We start from the raw sequence: 14,742 nt of genomic DNA, 5'->3' as shown, positions 1-14,742 counted from the left end.
ATTTCGTCTCTAGACTCCTATTTAATCTACGCTCAGCCTTCTCCAGATTTCCTGAACCCTTCTTGATGCTGGAACAAGAACCCCGGCAGTCAAGCAGGGAGAAGAGTGGGTGCGAAGGTCAGGGAAATGAGGGTACCAGAGCAGCAGAAAATTTGTTGTGTTTGGAAAACCAAACAGCGCAGGAGTGTTTGGAGCCAGCCAGGGCCAGAGGGTGGAGGCAGGGTCTTTCGTGCTTGCTCAGAGTCTTGGCTTTGACTCTACAGCTTTTGAGGGATGGTCTTAACAACAGTGTCACCCTGCCGGCTGAACACATGCTGTGCAAGGTCCACCGAGAGCCCTTGCAAAAGAGTTTACATGTTTTTTCCTTAATCAGTCCATTTTCAGATAATTTAAAAAGTGTCTCGTATGTTGTCGACACTCAATAAATTACTTAATAATGGTAATTTTATTAGAAAAAATAGAAGAGAAAATTCCTGTGATCTCCAAACGTTGAGTTCCTTTAATGCTCCACAGACTTCCTGCATCCTTTTCCAATTAAATAAAACGCAATATCAGGCAGCTGTTGTCACAAATGGCCAAATTGGTTTTCTTAAGTAGCCACTTTTATACCCGTTTCTGCTGCCAGACAGAACTTTAATAGCAGTAAGTACACTCAAACAGAAGAAGAAAGTAAATAAAAATTGCCAATAGCTGTTAACTTTGGACACCTAGCATGTAACACTCCCATGCCAGCATTGCTCACCCAGAGGTTCTTGGGACTCATATCAGAGAAAAAGTTATTAAAATCCTTATAAAGGCAAAAACGTGCTGTGAAAACCTAAGATGTGCCAGTACTTTATTAAGTACTAAATAATTTGAGTTAAACGTATATATTCAAGGTGCTTGTAAAAGCCACTTGGAGAGAGGGAGAGGGAGAGAGAGAGAGAGAGAGAGAGAGAGAGAGAGAGAGAGAGAGAGAGAGAGAGAGTTAGTTCTGGAAGTAGTCCCTGAAACTGTGTTCTTTGAAATACTACAGCATTCTCTATTGGCCTTCGTTAAGAATTTGTTGGCTCTACCCAAACCGATCTTTTCAGGGCCTTGCAGTGTTTAAAGACAGTGTTTGGATTGTCTTCGAAACAGACTAAGGAGACAGGCAGGTAGAAGAACCTATATTTCAGATAAGACCACATAGATGTGTGTAAGTGGTTTTACCCCAAATGACTGACTAGAATAAATGAACCAGAATAATCTTTGAGGGGGGCTGGACTTTGGGGAAAATCATACTGTTTCTTTCCCAAATTTCCTACACCTTAATGGAGGCGAGATCAAATCTAAGGAGCAATAAAGCAATGTTGACAGAGAGAAAGTACTGAATACATAATGTGATTAGATTGTGTTTTGGTGGTATGGCTGGATTTTATGGAGCACGTGTGCCTATGCTTATGTTTCTGCTTTTGAAAAAAAAAAACAACAACTTCTTTTTCTATGTGAATGTGACATTGTTTGGGGAGAAAAATTCGGTTCGTTGGTTGGAACCCTTGTAGTCTACCTTCATGGGATATCAGAAAGCCCTTGACTTAGGCCTTCCTATAAAGATGAGGGTCTTCTATTTTTAAAATGGAATGCCAAACATTGTCTTTAAACACTTTGCTGCATGTTTGAATGGGAGGGGGCAAGAAGAGCATGGGATATATATGACCTTCATTAGTCAGTATAGACGTAATGACACTTCACATGCTGATCAGAGGTCAACCTCGTGTTAGCATAACCCAGCATCTACCAAAAGCATGATCAAAATGCGGATACACAAGAGACGAAGTCATTGTTTTGTTTTCTCTTGTTTGCTGTTAGCGTCTTAAGCATGAAGTTGTCCAGGACGTCTAAGCCCCAGCCCCACATTGAGCTAGATGTGGCCCTGGAAATCCAGGCTCCAGTCAATTCCGCCACTGACTTGTGTGACCAGGATCTGTTTTCACATCTGTATAATTGGAATACAGATGGCTGCTGGGATCACTTATAATGTAGGTGTACATATCAAATATGTGTAAAATAAGTCCCATGTAAATATAAAGGACTTTTCAAGCAATTAATATTATTTGATAAAAATGAAAGTATGGGCTTGGGGTAAATGTGGCTGGGACGAAGGGAGAGAGCTCAGATAGACTCACTGGGTATCACTACACAGCAGTGAGGGAGGTTTGAAGGAGCCTGCTTCCTGAACTGGTGTGGAACCTCCATCCTGCCCGTTAAGCCAGGTGACATACGTGCACTCTGTGAGTCCTCGTACGCCCAGGACTCAGGTGACCGCTTGGCTTCTCTTCACTGGGAATCTGCTTCTCTTGCTTTATTCTTCTCTTTGCCAAATTGGAGCCCCTGGCTCCTCACTCTTGCTCTGATTCTGCCCCTGAACTTGGTGTTTGTATTCGTTGCCCTGAGGTTTGACTCTTCACACCCTCCAGTTGAATTTAGCTTGGAATGCCTGGATGTTGCCGCAGCCCGCTTGGGTGACAACTGGTTTAGTTCAGCCACTGCCCCACTTCTAGAGGGGAACTGGGCCATCTGAGTGTTAAAGGCTGGAAGCAGTGTTCCTGTGGGATAAACCAATAATCATGGGTTGGTCTCATGGATAATGTGACTGTAAGCCTTGGTTTTCTGAGATTTTCTCCATTTCAACTTTTTCCAGTTCCCCATGAGTCTACTTAACCTCAGCAGTGTGTGTCCTCATAGTGGAGAGCTGTACTGGGAGCCACTGTTTCTGAAAGTGTAGCTTGAAGTGCCAGACAAGAGCTCACTACGGTGAAGAGTAACTGACTCTGACATACTTCTTTTGCTCTTGGCTTGACTTCAGTGGCTCCATCTGGGTGGTGTTGGTTGGTTGGCAGCATGGATTATTGAGTAGCAGTAGCAGGATAAGTAGGGATAGCCTCTCAACCACTATATTTTAATTCACTTGTGTGTTTACATGTCCATCTTTTCTTTCCAGGACCTTCTTCACTGGGAGTCCAGGTGAGATTTTACCTCGAATGCCCTAAGGTACCCATTGTACATAATGAATCAACTTCTATCCATCCATGGTATAAAGTATACCTCATCTTTGGGAAAATTGAGAAAATAGCCACTTAATTAATTTTCTCTAGGGCATCTGCTAGATCCTGGTGGAGAAAGGCTGCTTCTCTTGCTTTATTCTTGAGGGCAGGGATTAATGTCTCCCTCTTTCTATCACCAGCACCAAGCACATTGTTTGGCAGGGATGGATGCTCAATGAATGTTTGTTTATTAATTGAATGAGGGAACATGAAACATTGGCTTTAACTACCCAAATCTGTTCCCTTCCTCCTCTTTTTAAAAACAATCTCTTCTCATGCCATTCCCATTTATGGACTGTCTGTCCTTCATCTTTCTTTCCAAAGCTTGTGAGAGACTGAATGTACAGACAATAGAAAGACCATATATAAAAATAGAACTCTGACCCACAGTCTGTAGCAAACAGTCCAGGAAGCCAACCTACTAACCATACCTCAGACTTGTAAGAAGCCAGACCACTATCTCTACTAACCAATATAGGAAGTGAAACAATAATTCCTGTGACCAACGGGCCCAAACAGGTGGGCCTTGCTTTATCACTGACAGCTTCCCTAATTTTGCCCTCACTTCCAACTTAGGATCAACCAAAGAAAGTCAAATACGGACCCCCAATCAATGAAATAAGATGCCCCATTTTTAGTTAGCTCACTTTTAACTCCCCTGTGCCAACAGTTTCCAATCAAGGCACACCTGGAGCCTTCTCTTTTTTTTTCCATAATAAACTTTTCCCACCCGTCTGCTGGCTTTTGAATCTTTGCCAAACGTGGTGATGGTGGCTGACTCACTTGCTACAGCAAGCTCTGCATCAAAAGCCTTTCCTTATTCTCATTTGGGTGGTCTTCATTCATTTATTAACACAATCTTCTCAACTTTAAAAAAATAAATCCTCACCCAAGGATATGTTTTCATTGATTTTTCAGGGAAGATACTCAAATATTATCTCTAACCTCTTCCTAAAGACCAGCACAGTTCTATGCTCCCAGTTATCAGTAATTATTACACAACTGATGGGTTTATTTTATTTCCACTGATAATTCCTGTGGCAGAGTCAAGCTAGATGTTCGCCAATTCATTGCCTTTTCCTGGCATACTGGAAAACAGTATTTCCTACCCTTCCTGAGGATAGGTGGCAACATTGGATTGAGTCTGGCCAATGAGGACACGAGCAAAGATATTACACTTCTGGTTGGAGCAATTAAGAGTGGATGGGTTTTCTCTTCCTCTCCCTTCCTGTGATTGGGAGCAAAAAACTTCAAGATAGCCCTGGCAGGTATAGCTTAGTGGATAGAGTTTTGGCCCACACACTGAAGCAAGCATGTCGAACTCACGGCCAGGTCATGGGTTCGATTCCCAGTCAAGGGCACGTACCTGGGCTGCAGGTTTACTCCATGCCCCAGTTGGGGTATGTATGCGAGGCAATCCACCAATGTGTTTCTCTCACATTGATGCTGTGTCTCTCACCTCTCTCTCCCTCTCCCTCCCTCCTTTCCACTCTCTCTGAAAAAGCAATGGAAAAAAATATTCTTGAGTGAGGATTAACAAAAAAAGAAAAAGAAAAAGAAAAAAAGAAAAAAAAGATGGTGGAGTTGTAAGGTGGGAGCTCCCTGGACTGCTCAGAGAAAAGCCTCACAAGATTGTTGACTGACCTCCAACAGTGAGATGAGCAAGAGGTAAACCTTGGGTAACCCCGAGCCAATCCCCCAAGCTGTTAGCATAACCTTGGCTAATAATATAGTCCCTTTCTTTTATAGGTCATTGGGAAGACCTGTCCATTGTACCCTGTACCCTCCGCTGACGCTTTCACCAAAGTAAACAATTTAACGGTATTTTCACTGGGACGATTGCTTCAAATACACTGCATTTAGGGCGGGCTTCTCAGGCCTGCGAGCTGTGCACCTGCACAGAGCTCTGCACTTAGAGGGGCCCCACACTTGATGTAATGCCCTAATGTTGCTGTCTTAAAATTCTTAATTTATTTTTAACAAAGAACTCCAGATTCTCATTTTGTACTGGGTCTCGCAAATTATGTAGCCAGTTCTGACTGGGAGAAATGAGAGTGGGATTAGAGATGAGGTCAGCTTGATGAAGGTGGGCAGACTGCTTTTCCAACAAATACAAGATGCAACACTGAAGTCCTGAGCTTAATGAACTTGAGAACAAAATCTTTATGTGAAATCTTCTCCATGGCCCTCCATGATATAAAATTCACCTCAACCTCAGAAAATTATCCCCCGAAGAAACAAAACCATCCTGCTTCTTTGTTCTCCTCCAGGGGCTGGGCTTTCCACCCTGGGAAGCTTCACTTCTGGAAGGTCCGTGAGTGTGGAGAAAGCTGGCACCTGTTTTGTAGATCAGTATAATTTCTAAATTTATTTTTCATGTTAATACATACACATGGATATCTTAAGTCATAAAAACATGAACATGGTATGTGTTATACATTGAATTGTGCTCCCCTCCTCCCTGCTTCCCCCCCAAAAGTTGTGTTGGAGTCCCAACTACAGTACCCGAAAATGTGACCTTATTTAGAGACAGGGTCTTAGTTGAGGTAATTATGTTAAGATGAGGTCTGTAGGGTGGGCCTAATCCAATATGACTGGTGTCCTTATAAAAAGGGGAAATTTGGACCCAGAGACAGATAAGCATAGAGGGAAAATGACAGGAAGAGACAGGGAGAGGATGGCCATCTACAAGCAAGGAGAAGGGGCAGGAGCAGATCCTTTCCTCCTGGAATTCAGAAGGAACCAACCTTGCCCACACCTTGACCTTGGTCTTGTAGTTTCAAGAACTGCAAGACAATAAACTTCTGTTGCTCAAGCAACCCAGTCTGTGACACTTTGTTATGGTAGCCCTACCGAACATATACAGTATGTGTATGTAAACATAATAAGGTAATAATAAGTTTTTCATTGTATATTTATTCAAGTTATCTGAGATGGGTATACTAAAAAAAATCTAATTCCACAAGGCACACATGAAAATTAGTTTCATTGTTTATAATAATACTCTATTTAATGAAAGAGATTTGGATCAATGCCATGAAATACACTTACCTCCCAATGCCTGAATTATGCCATAAAGGAATCACAGTATTTTTACCTTTATACTTTTATGAATGCTTAAGGGCATGCATTTCATGACTAAAATTCATAAGTTAGCTGTTCTTCCATAGTCTCGAGATGAATTTGGGTGTTCCATCTTCCTTGAATTATTCCATTTCTTCTTCCAGTTTTGGTCTGTATTTGTTAATTTTGGCATTCATCAAATTGGGGACAACAGTTTGGATTGGTTTCAGCTCACACTTGAAAGTATTGTGAAAAGCACAATACAGCAGTTACAAGACAATGTTGCCATCTCGTTGTACTCGGGTACCTTGCTTATCACACCGCTTTTGGTCAGTTGATCTTACTTGTGCAAACTGACTGAACACTATTTACGGAGACAGGAGAGAAAGAGGAACATCAAAAACAGTAGACACCTCAAAGGAGAGGAAGAAATTTTCTGGTTATAAAGTTAAGTGATCCAACAGTTATAGCAAAATTGATCCAAGAAAAACTCTAGTTGTTGGCAAAACAAACTTCATTAGGGCGGGGATGTTTGACTCTGAGGTGGACGATAAATTCAGGAGCTGACGTTTTGGATGTTAGGTTGTTTGTTTTTGTTTTAAAGACCTCTAGATGTAGAGCCAGATGAACAATTCTGAGCACTTAAGAATGTGAAAACCCCATTTTCTGTTGGCATTAAACAAGAAATAAAATCTCAATTGAGATGATGGTGTCCAAACTAAATTCAAATGTGAGAAGTCTATAAATTACAATGCCAGGACCTGGAATCCAGGGATGCTGGCCACGGGCTGTGGCTGGAGACATCAAGCCAATGTCAGAACTGTGGCCACAAGACCGGAAATGAGGCCAGAAAACCAAACATTCCTACTGGCGGCACAGCAGGCTCTGTAAGCCGGAGGGAGACAGCTCGCAGTGCCAGGGCAACATGCAGACGGGACTCTGGCTAAGCAGAGAGAGGTGGAATCAGTACCTTGGAAACCAGAAGCAGGCACTGCTCCAACAATCCTCTGGCTTGTCCCTCCTCTGCGGCACAGCAGCCCAAGGGGACAGTGAGTGGTGAGGAAGCAAAAGGAGACGCCCCTGGTTGAGAGGACCAAGAGCAAGTAGGAGACCAGTTAACCCTGAAATGTCCTTTCCTGAGGCATGCCAAAGCTAGGGCTTTCTAGATCACCAGCCCTTTAATGTGGACCTATCTAGGTTCTGGGACTAATCTCATAACTATATATTATGTTCTGTAGTAAACCTCTATGGATTATTGGAACCAAACTAGATAAAGGCAAAGTGTCATTGAGATGCTTTGAAATACTTGTTACTGATGGGAAAATGAGCTAAGGGGCTTTTCATTCAACAATTATTAAGTGTCTTCTATGGACCCAATACTGTACAAGGCAGTGTGGCTATAAAGATGTAAAAGACTCTGCTTCTGCCCCCAGAGAACTCACAGCTGAGAAAGGCAGAAGGCAAACAACCACGTGCGGCAGGATGCGCACGGGTGTGGCTCAGAGCATAAGCGGGGCTTAAGCACAGCAGTCTCCTTAGAGGGGTGGGTGGTTTCAGGAGGACTTGTCTTCAAGCTGTGTTTACATACAAGCATATTATTAAGAAATAATCTGCTTGTCTGTTTATGTGGGGTGGTATAAGGGTAGAGAGCATGACACCCCCAGAGCTGGGCCTAGGATACAACATGTGAGGTACCTGCTTTGAACACAAAATATAAGGGAGCACACACACACACAAATCAGTGATCAAGATAAATACAAACTTAAAGCAACATTTTAAAAAATCAAAATTAATGCAAAAAAAATCCATGACAATCAAAATATCAACATTTTCAATAAAGACAGGATCAGTGCTATGCCATCTTGGAGCCTGAAGCAAAAGAAAAAAATCAGTGATACTGATCCTATCTTTATCTAAAGTTTTCACGTTTTGTCCGTCTTGGATATTTTGCATTAATCTTGATTATTAACAACTTTGCATTTCAATAATATTTATCTTCATTATGCTAGGTAAAATAAGCCAATCACAAAAAGACAAATACTGTATGACTCATCCCACTTACTAGGAGTACCAGTTAATAATGTGGATTTTTTTCAATAGATGGAGTTACACATATGTTGATATATTTGTGATTTGATATGTATGCTGTTTTGTTGTATTGACAATATGCTTCAAAACTTCATATGTCAAATTTGCTGAAGGTGTTAACATCATAGATATTTTTACACTTAAAAATGTCGAATTTTGTGCCAAAAAAAGAGCATTTGCGGGAAGTTTTAATTCATTACTTTATTTTGAAGAAAAGTGCTGCTGCATACTTTGGGAAGCTTATGGTGAACATGCTCCATCTCAAGATACGTGTGACCGCTGGTTTAAACGCTTTAAAAGATGATTTCGATGTGAAAGACAAAGAACATCCAGGTCAACCGAAAAAGTTTGAAGACCAACAATTACAAGCATTATTGGATGAAGATGCACGTCAAACTCAAAACAAACAAAAAAAAAACTTGCAGAAAGATTAAATGTTGCTCAGCAAACAATTTCTGATTGTTTACAAGCAATGGGAAAGATTTTAAAGGAAGGAAAATGGGTGCCACATCAACTGAACGAAAGACAAAGGAAAACCGAAAAGTCATCAGTAAAATGTTGCTTCAGGAAAACCAAGATGGCGGCATAGGTAAACACCAGAGTTTGCTGCCTTGAACAACCACTTCAAAAATACAACTAAAAGACGGAATGGACATCATCCAGAACCACAGGAAGGCTGGCTGAGTGGAAATTCTACAACTAGAAAGAAAGAGAAAAGCATACTGAGACTCAGAGGAGGTTTGGTGTGGAAGTAAAATACTAAGGTATGGAGGCGCACACGGAGTGGGCTGGCGGCTGAGGGCGTGGTTGTTGTTTTCAATCAGGAGGGAGTCTCAGGCTATGAGCTCCAGTTCCGGGCGAGTCTCTGGGGACCCAGACTCATAACGGAGAAGCGGCACTGTCTGGCATCGGTTGGAACTCAAGGGCAGCTTTCTCTCGGAGGGGCTTGCAGTGATTGCCGAGACACTGAGAAGCAGCAGGGCCTCTGAGAGCAGCCATTACTGCTAGCCCCGCCCTGTTGATTCCGTGGGACCTGCCCCACCCAAGCCCTGCAGGGAGGCTTTTGCTGGATAGCCTAAGGCAAAGGCTAGATTAGCACCTCCCTAGAGATCCAGGAGCCAGTGTACCCAGAGGTCAGAGTGGGACCATCCAGTTTTCAGCTCAGTGGAACCATAAAGGACACACTCAGGGGGCAGGCTCAGTGAGCACCAAAGCCCCATTGAAGCAAGTCTTGCCCCAGAGGGGTGTCTCCAGCACAGAAGTTCTCCCACTGCAGACACAGCTGATTCTCATAGCCAATTGGCCTGGAAGTCAATTCCTCCCAGTGATACCTACAACAATCAAGGCTTAACTATAAGACTGCGCACAAAGACCACAAGGGGGTGCATCAAGAGTGTCCTCCTCAGGTAATTGGGGAGGCTGAACCACTGGGCCCTAGAGGACACTTAGCACAGAAAACCACTTTATCAACACAGGGAAGCATAAAAAATGTGGAGACAAGAAAAAGGACACAAATGACAGAAATGGAGGAAAGCAAACTACTGGATATAGAGTTCAAAACCACACTTTTAAGGTTTTTCAAGAATTTTCTAGAAACTGCCGATAAACTTAATGAGACCTACAAGAAATCTAATGAGACCCTTGAGGTTGTGATAAAGGACCAACTAGAAATTAAGCATACACTGACTGAAATAAAGAATATTATACAGACTCCCAACAGCAGACTAGAGGATCACAAGAATCAGGACAACGATTTGAAATACGAAGAAGCAAAAAACACCCAACCGGAAAAGCAAAATGAAAAAAGAATCCGAAAATACGAAGATAGTGTAAGGAGCCTCTGGGACAACTTCAAGCCTACCAACATCAGAATTATAGGGGTGCCAGAAGAAGAGAGAGAGCAAGATATTGAAAACCTATTTGAAGAAATAATGACAGAAAACTTCCCCTACCTGGTGAAAGAAATAGACTTACAAGTCCAGGAAGCGCAGAGAACCCCAAACAAAAGGAATCCAAAGAGGACCACACCAAGACACATCATAATTAAAATGCCAAGAGCAAAAGACAAAGAGAGAATCTTAAAAGCAGCAAGAGAAAGACAGTCAGTTACCTACAAGGGAGTACCCATACGACTGTCAGTGGATTTCTCAACAGAAACTTCGCAGGCCAGAAGGGAGTGGCAAGAAATATTCAAAATGATGAATGTCAAGAACCTACAACCAAGATTACTTTACCCAGCAAAGCTATCATTCAGAATAGAAGGTCAGATAAAGAGCTTCACAGATAAGAAAAAGCTAAAGGAGTTTATCACCACCAAACCAGTATTATATGAAATGCTGAAAGGTATCCTTTAAGAAGAGGAAGAAGAAGAAAAAGGTAAAGATACAAATTATGAACACCAAATACACATCTATCAACAAGTGAATCTGAAAATCAAGTGAATAATCTTATGAACAGAATGAACTGGTGATTATAATAGAATCAGGGGCATAGAAAGGGAATGGACTGACTATTCTTGGGGAGGAAAGGGGTGAGGGGGATACAGGAAGAGACTGGACAAAAATCGTGCACCTATGGATGAGAACAGTGGGTGGGGAGTGAGGAAGGAGGGTGGGGTGGGAGCTGGGTGGAGGGGAGTTATGGGGGGAAAAAAGAGGAACAAATGTAATAATCTGAACAATAAAGATTTAATTAATCAAACAAAAATGTTGCTTCAATGGCATGAAAGTCTTTTTTGTATCGAATTGTGACTGGCAATGAAAAGTGGATTTATTTTGAGAATCCCAAATGCACAAAATCATTGGTTGATCCAGGTCAACCATCAACATCGACTGCAAGGCCAAATCCCTTCAGAAAGAAGACAATGCTCTGCATTTGATGGGATCAGGAAGGTGTGGTGTATTATGAGCTTCTAAAACCAGGTGAAACCTTTAATACTGATTGCTACTGACAACAAATAATCAATTTGAACCACGCTTTGATTGTGAAACGACCAGAATGTTCCAGAAGCACGGCAAAGTAAGTTTTGCATCATGATGATGTGCCATCACACACTTCAAAACCAGTTAAAGACATGTTAAAAGATCTTGCCTGGGAAGTATTAACCCACCCGCTGTATTCACCAGACCTTACTCCTTCAGATTCCCACTTGTTCTGATGGATGGCACACACACTTTCTGAGTAGCACTTCAAAACATACGAAGAAGTGGAAAATTTGGTCTCTGAATGGTTTGCTTCAAAATAAGAAAAGTTCTATTGGGACGGTATCCACAAAGTACCTGCAAGATGGGGAAATGTGTAGCTAGCGATGGACATTACTTTGAATAAAACGCTTTTGATGTTTCTCTTGAAATTATCGTCTTTTCTTTGATTACAAAATCCGCCATTATTAACCGGTACACCTGGTATATGAGGTACCTGGGGTAGGCAAATATCTAGAGGTGGAAAGTAGAGCAGACTTACCAGAAGCTGGAGGCAAGAGAAATGGGGAGTTATTGTTTAACTAGAGGCTTGGTGCATGATATTTGTGCACTGGGGGGGGGGGCGGGGGGGAGGGGAAGTGGCCCTCAGCTGGCCTGCACCCTTTTGCCATCTGGGAGCTCTTGGGGGATGTCCCACTGATGGCTTAGGCCCACTCCTTGTGGGCAGCCATTGCCCCTGCCCCCGCCACCATAGCTGCCCTTGCCAGCCATCAGCCTGGCTTCTGGTTGAGCGGCGCTCCCCCTGTGGGAGTGCACTGACCACCAGGGGACAGCTCCTGCATTGAGCATCTGCTCCCTGGAGGTCAGTGCAAGTCATAGCGACCAGCCATTTGCCATTCGGTCAATTTGCATATTGCCCTTTTATTATATAGGATGGGACAGAGGTTCTGTTGGGAAGATGAAAAATTCTGGAAGTGGATTGTGGTGATGGCTACACAACATTATGAATATACCACTGATTGTACACTTAAAAATGGTTAAAGTAGTAAATTTCATGTTATGTTTTTCTTTCTATTACTGAATGTTTGGTCACCCTTAAATTTGCCCCTGCATTAAGCGCCTTGTTCTCCTCACTCCCATCCCCACCCTGGCACCAGCACCTTATGCACAAGATTTATGGGCAACACAAAGGAAAAAAGATCCTGTGAAGGGGGAGGGGAAAGGCAGGGTGTCAGGGAAGCCTGGCACAGGAGTTGTTACCTGAGCCCTGAAGGAAGAGGAGGATGGGCAGGCATTTCCAGTAGGAGGAGCAGCATACAGACAGCGAGGAAGGGGGATGGAGTGTGGATGCCTGGAGGAAGGCAGTGGGCCAGGGACGCCTGTAAGAAGGCAGTGGGCCAGTGAGCTGGGTGAGAGTAGGGTGGAGGTTGGGGAAACGAGGTCACAAAAGGGGTCCGGGACCAGCTTGGGTTAACTTCAATCTGTAGGCAGTGGTGGGACAGGGGAGGTAATACACAGAGCAAATCTTTGTTCCTAGAATGCTGTGACATGGTGTGGAGTGTAGGCGAGAAGGGGAGGAGGCCAGTTAGGATGGCAGGCTCTGCGCTGAGCACACCAGAGGTGACAGAACCGGCTGGCACAGACACCAGAGGGAAGGAGCGGAGAGGAAGGATGTGAGCTATATTTAGGAGGTAGAATGGATGGGATTCTACCCTTCGGAGCCATAGACTTTACAACTAAATAAAAAAGGGCTGTTGGTGGAGTGACTTTAATTTTGCTGAGAGGAGGCTGCCTGGTTTTGAGTTTGTTCTCTGGAAGCCACACTGTGGCTCTGCCACTTACTGGCTGAGTGACTTCAGGAAAGTTTCTTGTCCTCGAGGGGCTTCAGTGTCTCCATGTGTAACAAGCAGATCATGTTACCAACCACCTCTGAGGATGATCACGCCAATTAAAAGAGTTCCTCTTTGGGAAGCCCTTAGAATTCGCTGGGCTAATAGGAAGTCCTAAATGGGTGTTTGTAAAAATAGCAGAAATAAATAAAATACTGTTTCGGGTCACCTGTCTGAGGCATTGTCAAAAATCACCAGGATAAATGCTAGGACCTTTTAGTGTGGAGTTCCTGTTAAGTCTGGGAAGAATGCCTGGTGTCCGGGAAGACGAGAGAGCCAGGTCAATGGATGTGATCCATAGAAGAGAAAACTCTGACACTGGGTTCAAGGTACAAGGTGCTGCAAGTGTGTAAAGATGAAGCAAGGACTCAGTGGGGTCCAGAACTCCCAGCAGGCAGACTTCCAACTGGCAGGATGCCCGCTGCGTAGAAGGCTTGGCCACTGCCCTCTCGTTTCCCGAGACAGAAGCTGAGACGCAATTCGCTGCAGGAATTTGGTGAATTGCTGGGAAAAGTTATTGGTTTTTATCACTTTGTTTGGAGTCAGTTTCATAGAAACGACGTCATGAAGGCGTGGACACTCATGGCAGGGTCACAGTCAGTGGCTTGACCTCTCTGCCTGGCAGGCCATTGCTTTGCACACACTCATTGCTCTGCCTGGAATCCTCGCTCACGCTGCACCCTCAGTCACTCCCGCTCCTCCTCCTGGTCTCAGTCCTAACGTCACGTCCTCAGGGAAACTGGCTGTGCCTTGCCTTCATGTCCTTTGTCACGGTTTGTAATTCATTTTTGGGATAATTTGTATGTTGCTCATTCACCCCCCCCCCGCCCCCTCCCTCCCTTCGACATCAAGCTCGATTAAAGGCAGTTTTTTTGTTTTTCACCAGTGTCCCTCATGCCTACCTGGTGCCGGGACAATATAAGCGCTAAATAATGTGTGGACACAATGATATTTTTGTTGAATAATGAATGATTATTCTGATACCATGCTATACACCCCCAGCCACCCAAAGGAGTTCTTGGTTTTTTGAATCCATAGGAATATGGATTTTAAATAATAAAGACAGGATCAGTGCTAATAAAAGACTGGGGGTGGTTGAGCTTGACAGCTGCTTTCAAGTCAGGATTGATTATCTATACTATGCCTGCTGATCAGGGCTTTCTTCCTGCAGACCGAAGCTCTCAGTGGGTGTCGGCAGTAGCAAGCTGTGTGGCACAGAATTCGGGTCTGTCGCCTCCAGTGCGCTGTCCTTGTCCTGCTGTGGCTCCTGAGAGACCACCTCAAAGGTTGCCAGAGGTGCTTGTCTGTTGCCCTGGAGTGGGAGCATTACATAGAGGGGAGAGACTTGAACCCCCTCATAGTTTTGTCTCACACCATTAGTAATGGGGAACAACGCCATCGAAATGTCATCAGTTCTAATGTGGCTGGCTCTATTAAATGCTAGAAATAATAACGGAAGAAATGTGAACCTCTCTTTGCTGCAGTGTGCATTGCTGAGGAAATGAAGAACGTCGCATTCAAAACCTCATTTCCCCTCTTAACTACAAGGTATTTCAGCATCAAAGTACTTCGTACCCAGACTTTCACCTTCTAAAAACTCATTCCGCAAAGCAAGCCAGCAGGGGGCGCTGCAACCCTTCCTAAAACTCATTTGGTTCTAACTGGAAGACAGTGACATCTGGATTATGAACCAAAGATGATCAAGTCTGATATTTA

At 43.6% G+C, this 14,742-nt stretch overlaps 1 long non-coding RNA gene across 2 annotated transcripts in view; it reads left to right on the top strand.

Annotated features, from left to right (window-relative positions):
• The window catches only part of LOC308521397, a 51,345-nt gene extending 36,784 nt beyond the window's left edge, over positions 1–14,561 (top strand). Inside the window, exons 3-7 of one of the 2 annotated variants that reach the window (XR_013996173.1) lie at positions 1,831–2,000; positions 2,963–2,985; positions 4,570–4,733; positions 4,815–4,871; positions 14,511–14,561. This is a non-coding gene — a long non-coding RNA (uncharacterized lncRNA). Of the gene's footprint in view, positions 1–1,830; positions 2,001–2,962; positions 2,986–4,569; positions 4,872–14,510 lie in introns of those variants that run through there. The other variant, XR_013996174.1, reaches the window with a different exon arrangement.
• Positions 14,562–14,742: the final 181 nt, after the last annotated feature.

The sequence above is a fragment of the Myotis nattereri genome (assembly GCF_964212035.1).
Source record: "Myotis nattereri genome assembly, chromosome: 6".
In the NCBI taxonomy this organism is placed as follows: Eukaryota; Metazoa; Chordata; class Mammalia; order Chiroptera; family Vespertilionidae; genus Myotis; species Myotis nattereri.
This window is presented reverse-complemented; position numbering and strand designations above follow the sequence as displayed.